Source organism: Myripristis murdjan, chromosome 13, assembly GCF_902150065.1.
Source record: "Myripristis murdjan chromosome 13, fMyrMur1.1, whole genome shotgun sequence".
NCBI lineage: Eukaryota > Metazoa > Chordata > Actinopteri > Holocentriformes > Holocentridae > Myripristis > Myripristis murdjan.
The window spans coordinates 1,024,900-1,032,778 of NC_043992.1; the positions used below are offsets into that span (position 1 = coordinate 1,024,900).

General features: G+C 41.2%; 1 protein-coding gene across 1 annotated transcript in view; it reads right to left on the bottom strand.

The window, feature by feature from the left end:
• Nucleotides 1-7,879, bottom strand: part of LOC115370000 (leucine-rich repeat and fibronectin type III domain-containing protein 1-like protein) — a 400,907-nt gene that overhangs the window by 343,022 nt on the left and 50,006 nt on the right. The window lies entirely within an intron of this gene.

The window sequence follows — 7,879 nt, forward strand, 5'->3', positions numbered from 1 at the left end:
CGGCTACAACTTTAGCCTGACAACATTTTCAAAAGACGGTCGTTTGATCTGTGTCGGATTTTTTGAAGCTGAAGTACTTCCAAACAGCCGACACAGCTCCTGTAATGTAACATAAAAGTCTATATTATATAACGCTAAAGATTCATACCTGGGTTGAAATATACAATTAGGGGTACTTGCAAAAACCTGCCAGTTTACACGAGTCGCTTTACCCAGATCTTTACCTCGGAGTTTCCAGCAGTTGATGATTTCTGTTGCGTACTTCATGCTGCATTTAGGAGAATGGGACATCACCACCATGAGAATCTACTGTGTCAAATGGTTCCTCTTCAATGGTGCCAGAACTGGGGGGGGGCAGGAGGCCATTGGCCACCCCACTTTTACCCTCCTTCCACATTATTTTTAAGCACAACCAGAGGTCCCTATATTGCAACACCTAAAAAAACGTAAAAAAGGGTTTCACTCTACCACTCATACATTAGGTAAAATCCAGAGAGGGGCCACAGAGAGAAAGATACAGCCGACAGCAGGCATTCAATGTGTGCACGGACTCCGCAGCTTCCCATGAGCTCCGGGTGACTCTTAGTCGTCTGGCTGTGTCCCACAGCCCCAAGCAGCAGCAGTAAACCTTAACCCTGGCACCGAATTGTAAGGAGGACTACAAAATTCATTTATTCAAAAAGTGAGTCAAATTGTATCTGGTTCTGGCACTCAAACATTTCTAGCACACAATGTAGTAAAACGTGGCCTGGTGGGTTTCATTTTTCTCTCTGTGGCCCCTACGCGGCTCCGTAGTACATAAACATAAAACAAGAGAAGAAGAAGAATATTTACATTTTTAATCCAATCAAAGGGGACGTCACACAATTCAAATACATACAGTGTACTGTACATCAACCAATAAAATTGTTTCATTGCTGTGTTTTGTTGCCTGTTTGAACTGACTGTGTACTTCTGCAAACATGTCCGAACCGGTGAATAAGATAACAAAATACTGCCAAACAAAACTGAACTTCATGAAAAATGCTACACCACTTTCCACAACTCTTTCGGAGCCTGGAGTTTCAACCCAACTGGCACAGCCCAAACACCCCCAAAGCAGCAGCTCTGTTCTCGCTGAGACTGTCGCCAGAGTCGGCACTCAAACGAGCCAGGCTGGTTCCAACTGTGTGGAAGATTGTTGTCGGAACATGGAAATGGGTAAAGCTGCACAGCTAATGATAGACATAAAGGAGACCGCTAGATCATTTGGCCAAAGAGAGAGGTACTTCAATGCAGAGTGGTACAAAAATAGAGAGTGGTTAATCCTTTGCAAAACCACTAAGCGAGCCTTTTTTTTTTCAAGGATACAAGGATACAAGGAAGTTTACTGGTCATTATACAACAGGTTGTATAATGAAATTAATATGTGGTTCCCTCTTGATTGATTAATTGATTGTGTGCATTAAGTAGTCTCACAGCCTGAGGGAAGAAGCTGCTCTGTAGTCTGGTGGTACGGCAGCGAATACTTCTGTATCTTTTGCCTGACGGCAGCAGGGTGAACAGGCTGTGGCTGGGGTGGGTGTTGTCTTTTAGGATCCTTTTGGCTCTGCACAGGCACCTCACCTCCCCAATATCACTGATGCTTGGTAGATGGGTGCCAATGATGTTTTGGGCAGTTTTAATCACTCGTTGCAGAGTCTTCCTGTCCTGGGCCGTGCACATCCCATGCCAGTTTGTGATGTTTCCAGTCAGGATGCTATTGTGAAATATGCCAATTTGCTGCTGTCAAAAACCTTGTCACTTTCTCCAAATGTGCAGATGACAGCTTTCTAAAGTCCGCTGTCTTCACTGGGCATGATTTAGGCACAACACTTCTCTGCCTCTGTGGGTTGGCTTACCGAGTCGGGAATGTTGGGAATCCCAACAGGCCCTGAACCCCCCACAAGGTCTCGCCATGCTGTTGTCACTGACGCGCAGTGCTTTTGGCTAGCAGCAATGGTGGAGATTTCCCACATGAAAAGACTTTCTAATTTGATATTTGAGGAAAAAACACCTGACCTCAAGGATTTAATCCAAAGGAAGGGACAACAATTGTGAGGACTTTTCAAACGGACTGGCACAAAAAGAAAGACTGGGTTGTGTGGATGTAGTCAAGCTAGCAAGTTGTTCTGTTTTCCGAGTCTACTTTTCTCAGCGGATAGTGGCAGTATCTGGGTGAAAGAGGGTTATTGCGACCTGTACAACCTGCCTAGGGCTTTGCTGAAGCGTGAAAAATCAGCCCACATCCGCTCTCAAATTGTCCTTAAGACCTTTGGTAAGAGTTGGATAGACACAGCGCTGGATGAGCAGCACAGGCTCCACATCACTGCACATAATGAAAAGGTAAAAGCTAACAGGGAGATTTAAAAACCTCTCTCTCTCTCTCTCTCTCTCTCTCTCTCTCGCTCTGGTAATAAAGTCTTCCTATGTTGTGCTCGTATGTGAGTGACTCAGTAGCTTTTTAGGCTTTTCAGACTTAGTTGTGCTTGGAGGTTTAATGGTGTGTGATCGGAGCGGTGGTGTTTATAACGATAATGTATAGTTGTTGCTCTGGAGCTGGAAGTCCTGTGTTGTTGAGATTCAGCTGATTTCTTGTTGTGATCTTGTCTTTGGGAGCTCCTGGGCTGTAGATCCTGCACAAATGCAGGTGAATGTTTGTCTCAGATAATTAAGTGGCAGTAATTGTGTGCGCGCTATAATCCGCCAATGTCAATAACTACATTTTTGACAGCGGCAACTTGATTGACTTTGCAGTGGTTTAAATATTGAGTTCTACTTAATATATATTTTTGCATGCATGCACCATGCGATTTAAGCTCCGGCTGATCCTGCCTACCCAGCCATGGACCTCACTGTGTGTTAATTCATGATATACATTGAAACAAGTCCAAAGCATTAATTTTTTAAGACACCTCATTCGAGGTGATGGGTTTGGGGCATGTGTGTCTGAGTTAACGGGAATGAGCGCTCCTGCTCTTCTCTAATCACCACGGAAGAAAGTCGGAGCTTCCTCCTCTTTAAAGCATCTTTTTCTCCCGAGGACAATGCTCATCTCATTGCCATGCTACAAATTTACCAGAGTGAATCCGCCGTCAGACTTTTCCGTTAAAGCACCACAGCGTCTAGCATCCAGACCAGCCCCAAAACTGCCAAGTTGTGATTTGATCTGCAGGAGAATTTATTTCAGGTCACCAAATAAATCAGAAAATTTCAATAACTTTAACATGTGATGCTATCAAGTCTTTTTTACTGATACATATGTTTTTCAATAACACATGTATAAACGAAGTTGTGGTCTCATGTCTGTTTATTGAGCCTCGGTGCACCTCTCAAGCTCACCTCATTACAACCTATTTTTTCTATGGCTTTTTCCTCAAATAATTTCCATGAAAATTGGGCTGTTATAGGGTATCCTAGTCCAGTAAATTTTGTAATGCTGTTCTTATTCTCCATTCTGAAACAAATCCTTTTTTCATAGTCATAGTCATAGTCATATTTATTAACTCTTCACCACAATTGTGGAATGGAGTACAAACAATACAAAATAAATGATGAACAGTCATAATGAGTCATCACAGGTCGAAGTAAAAAGAAAAAACAAGCCTGCACTCGATCATTTAAAGAGTGGCAAAACCTTATTCAAGAAAGCACCCAATTTACATATTGTTTGTAAATTATCAGTCTTCAATAAAGCTATACATTTAAACATAGATGGGCGATTTAAAAAATATTTAGGCAAGTACTTATTTCTGGTCTCGGACAAAATTAAATTTTTACATTCAAACAAAACATTATATTCATCTCCCAGGTGGCCGTCATTACACAGGTTACAAAACCTTTCATTCCTTTCCTTGTATCTACCTATTATTTTAGGAAGTCTATTATTAGAAGTTCGGAGATTACAGATGGCCTGACTATACTTCTTATTTTCACAGAGTAAATATTTTTCAAACTTAAAAACTTCATCATCATTCTGATTGGTTGCTGTTTAATCCACATTTTGATTGGCTGTGATTAGTAATTAAGCGACACCTCAATAAAGATTGTTTGTCAAAATTGTCAATTTGTAAAGTGCAGGGTTTTTTATTAAAAAGAAAACTAATTATAACTACAAAACAAGATAATAATCAACATTAATATTAAGGAAAGATGACCAAACTACATGATATTTAATGGGGGGCGGTAAGCAATCTGGATGATGTACAGGGGGGCGCTGGCCCAAAAAAGGTTGAGAACCACTGCTCTACAGTGTGCACTTTTCCCCCTTACAAAATATCTATCTAAAATCTAGAGAGAATGTATAGCTTGCCTACAGATTCCATTCATTGCTAATGCTCCATAACATCATCCATTACCTCACCCATAGCCTTAGTCTTTCATTGTTTGGGCACAGCACGGCTTTAATCAAAAATAAACGGAATTATGACTCCAATAGTAGCTGCTACTAATACACTCTCTAAACATCATTATTCAAATAAAAGTTGTAAAGACTTAGGAGGCTTTGAATGATTGAAATCAACCATCTCACATTCCAGGCAGAAATACTATTTGTGAAAGGAAATCAAGGGAGTGTACAAAAAAAAAAATCTGATTGGCAGTTGACAATGCTTTTCTCAGCCTATAAGCTTGTTCATTCTCCAAATACCAGCCAAGCATCCCTTGTTACTCAGGTCAATAATAATATAAATGAATGGCCATCTGGTGACTGATTGTGTTCCTCACACTGTAAACGCAGAGCACGTGAGACAATGAACCCCTACCTGCTCAGTCATTGTATTTCTCTCAGGAGAAATGGGTCAGGGAAATAAATAAAATGTGACTGCAAATTCTGCTGGATCTGAGGACCTGACATAAGCAGAGAACACAAATAACCCACTAAGTTTGAAACCAAAGAGCTGCTCTTCCATAACAACTGAACCATGGTACCACAGGGCTGCTTCATAAACACCTGGACCATGTAGTATATAATATTGACGAGGGTATGTGTCTGCACTAAACCTCTCTTAACTGTGCCACTCTGTTTTCATCACTACTGTCATTTGCTGTGACGACTGAGCATTTTTATTCATTTATGTATTTACTTGTATTTGGCACTGAGAATGCTGGAGACTGGCAGCTAAACGCTGTTTCATAAGAATTTCTTCTAATGTGTCATGAATTATTATTATTATTATTATTATTATTATTGTAGATGTTGTTGTTGTTGTTGCTGTTGCTGTTGCTGTTGTTGTTATTGTTATTGTTATTATTATTACAAAATAGCAGAGGTGGCATTTACTTAAGATTTACACTGAACTCCTAAGAGTTGATTTTTGTTTTTTCTTCCGATCATCACAAGGAAAATACTGAATTCAAGATGCCACAAGGACTGCAGCCACAGTTGTATGAGCCTAAGCCGAGTGATATGTACAGAGCATCGTCTGCTGTATATCTTGCAATATACAGAACAGGCCAAAAGTTTGGACACACCTTCTCATTCAATGCGTTTTCTTTATTTTCATGACTATTTACATTGTAGATTCTCACTGAAGGCATCAATACTATGAATGAACACGTGGAGTTATGTACTTAACAAAAAAAGGTGAAATAACTGAAAACATGTTTTATATTCTAGTTTCTTCAAAATAGCCACCCTTTGCTCTGATTACTGCTTTGCACACTCTTGGCATTCTCTCCATGAGCTTCAAGAGGTAGTCACCTGAAATGGTTTTCCAACAGTCTTGAAGGAGTTCCCAGAGGTGTTTAGCACTTGTTGGCCCCTTTGCCTTCACTCTGTGGTCCAGCTCACCCCAAACCATCTCGATTGGGTTCAGGTCCGGTGACTGTGGAGGCCAGGTCATCTGCCGCAGCACTCCATCACTCTCCTTCTTGGTCAAATAGCCCTTACACAGCCTGGAGGTGTGTTTGGGGTCATTGTCCTGTTTAATAACCATCATTAAATAAATGATGGTCCAACTAAACGCAAACCGGATGGGATGGCATGACGCTGCAGGATGCTGTGGTAGCCATGCTGGTTCAGTGTGCCTTCAATTTTGAATAAATCCCCAACAGTGTCACCAGCAAAACACCCCCACACCATCACACCTCCTCCTCCATGCTTCACAGTGGGAACCAGGCATGTGGAATCCATCCGTTCACCTTTTCTGCGTCTCACAAAGACATGGCGGTTGGAACCAAAGATCTCAAATTTGGACTCATCAGACCAAACCACAGATTCCCACTGGTCTAATGTCCATTCCTTGTGTTTCTTGGCCCAAACAAATCTCTTCTGCTTGTTGCCTCTCCTTAGCAGTGGTTTCCTAGCAGCTATTTGACCATGAAGGCCTGATTGGCGCAGTCTCCTCTTAACAGTTGTTCTAGAGATGGGTCTGCTGCTAGAACTCTGTGTGGAATTTATCTGGTCTCTGATCTGAGCTGCTGTTAACTGTGATTGTGATTTCTGAGGCTGGTGACTCGGATGAACTTGTCCTCAGAAGCAGAGGTGACTCTTGGTCTTCCTTTCCTGGGTCGGTCCTCATGTGTGCCAGTTTCGTTGTAGCGCTTGATGGTTTTTGCGACTCCACTTGGGGACACATTTAAAGTTTTTGCAATTTTCCAGACTGACTGACCTTCATTTCTTAAAGTAATGATGGCCACTCGTTTTTCTTGAGTTAGCTGATTGGTTCTTGCCATAATATGAATTTTAACAGTTGTCCAATAGGGCTGTCGGCTGTGTAGTAACCTGACTTCTGCACACCACAACTGATGGTCCCAACCCCATTGATAAAGCAAGAAATTCCACTAATTAACCCTGATAAGGCACACCTGTGAAGTGAAAACCATTTCAGGTGACTACCTCTTGAAGCTCATCGAGAGAATGCCAAGAGTGTGCAAAGCAGTAATCAGAGCAAAGGGTGGCTATTTTGAAGAAACTAGAATATAAAACATGTTTTCAGTTATTTCACCTTTTTTTGTTAAGTACATAACTCCACATGTGTTCATTCATAGTTTTGATTCCTTCAGTGAGAATCTACAATGTAAATAGTCATGAAAATAAAGAAAACGCATTGAATGAGAAGGTGTGTCCAAACTTTTGGCCTGTACTGTATGTGAAGCTCTGCTGCTCCAGTACCATGTCTGCCTGTTTGCAATATAGCCTTCTGTTTCTCAGTAAGCTACCTGTTGATACTCTCTGCTCCAGTGTCACCAAGACAATTCCCCATAGGCTACATTCAGCCCATTGTAGTAGATGAATGAATGGACGCTTATGCATCAGTGGTCCACTGACGTTTGCACAGTGTTTGCAGAAATGCAGACTAATGTAGTGGTGTGTGCAATCTCCTGCTGAAGCACTTCACCCCACTACTTTGCCTTGTGCTGTCTCATTGCACTGTGGATGAGGTATTGATGTCCCTATGCCATGTGTATTGTAATACTGCATCAGAAGTCAAGAATTTTGATTTGGACTTTTTAAGAAGAAAATGATCACTGAATGTATGTTTATAGAGCAATATGTCTACTGTCTATAGTGTGACTTTTGCTGAGATGACACATTCTCTGGTAGCCATACTGGAGGTCCTCAACTTAAAGACATAAATATAGTTAATTTCTGTGCTATTTTTGACAGGGAGCCTATTAATTCATTCAAGTCACCTCTTCTCAAGCTACATGCATTTGCTCTTGCTGTGTCCAAATTCCCATGGACAACATGTGCTATATGTGTACTATTGTTCAACATATTTTTCTATGTGACTAAATGGTTTGTAGCTTTTTAGATATACTGACTATCATGATTACCCTCATCACTTCCTCTTTCTGGGCTGAGGATTGTGTCACTGCTTTTTGCAGATGATGTGGTCCTAATGGCATCATCGGTCTG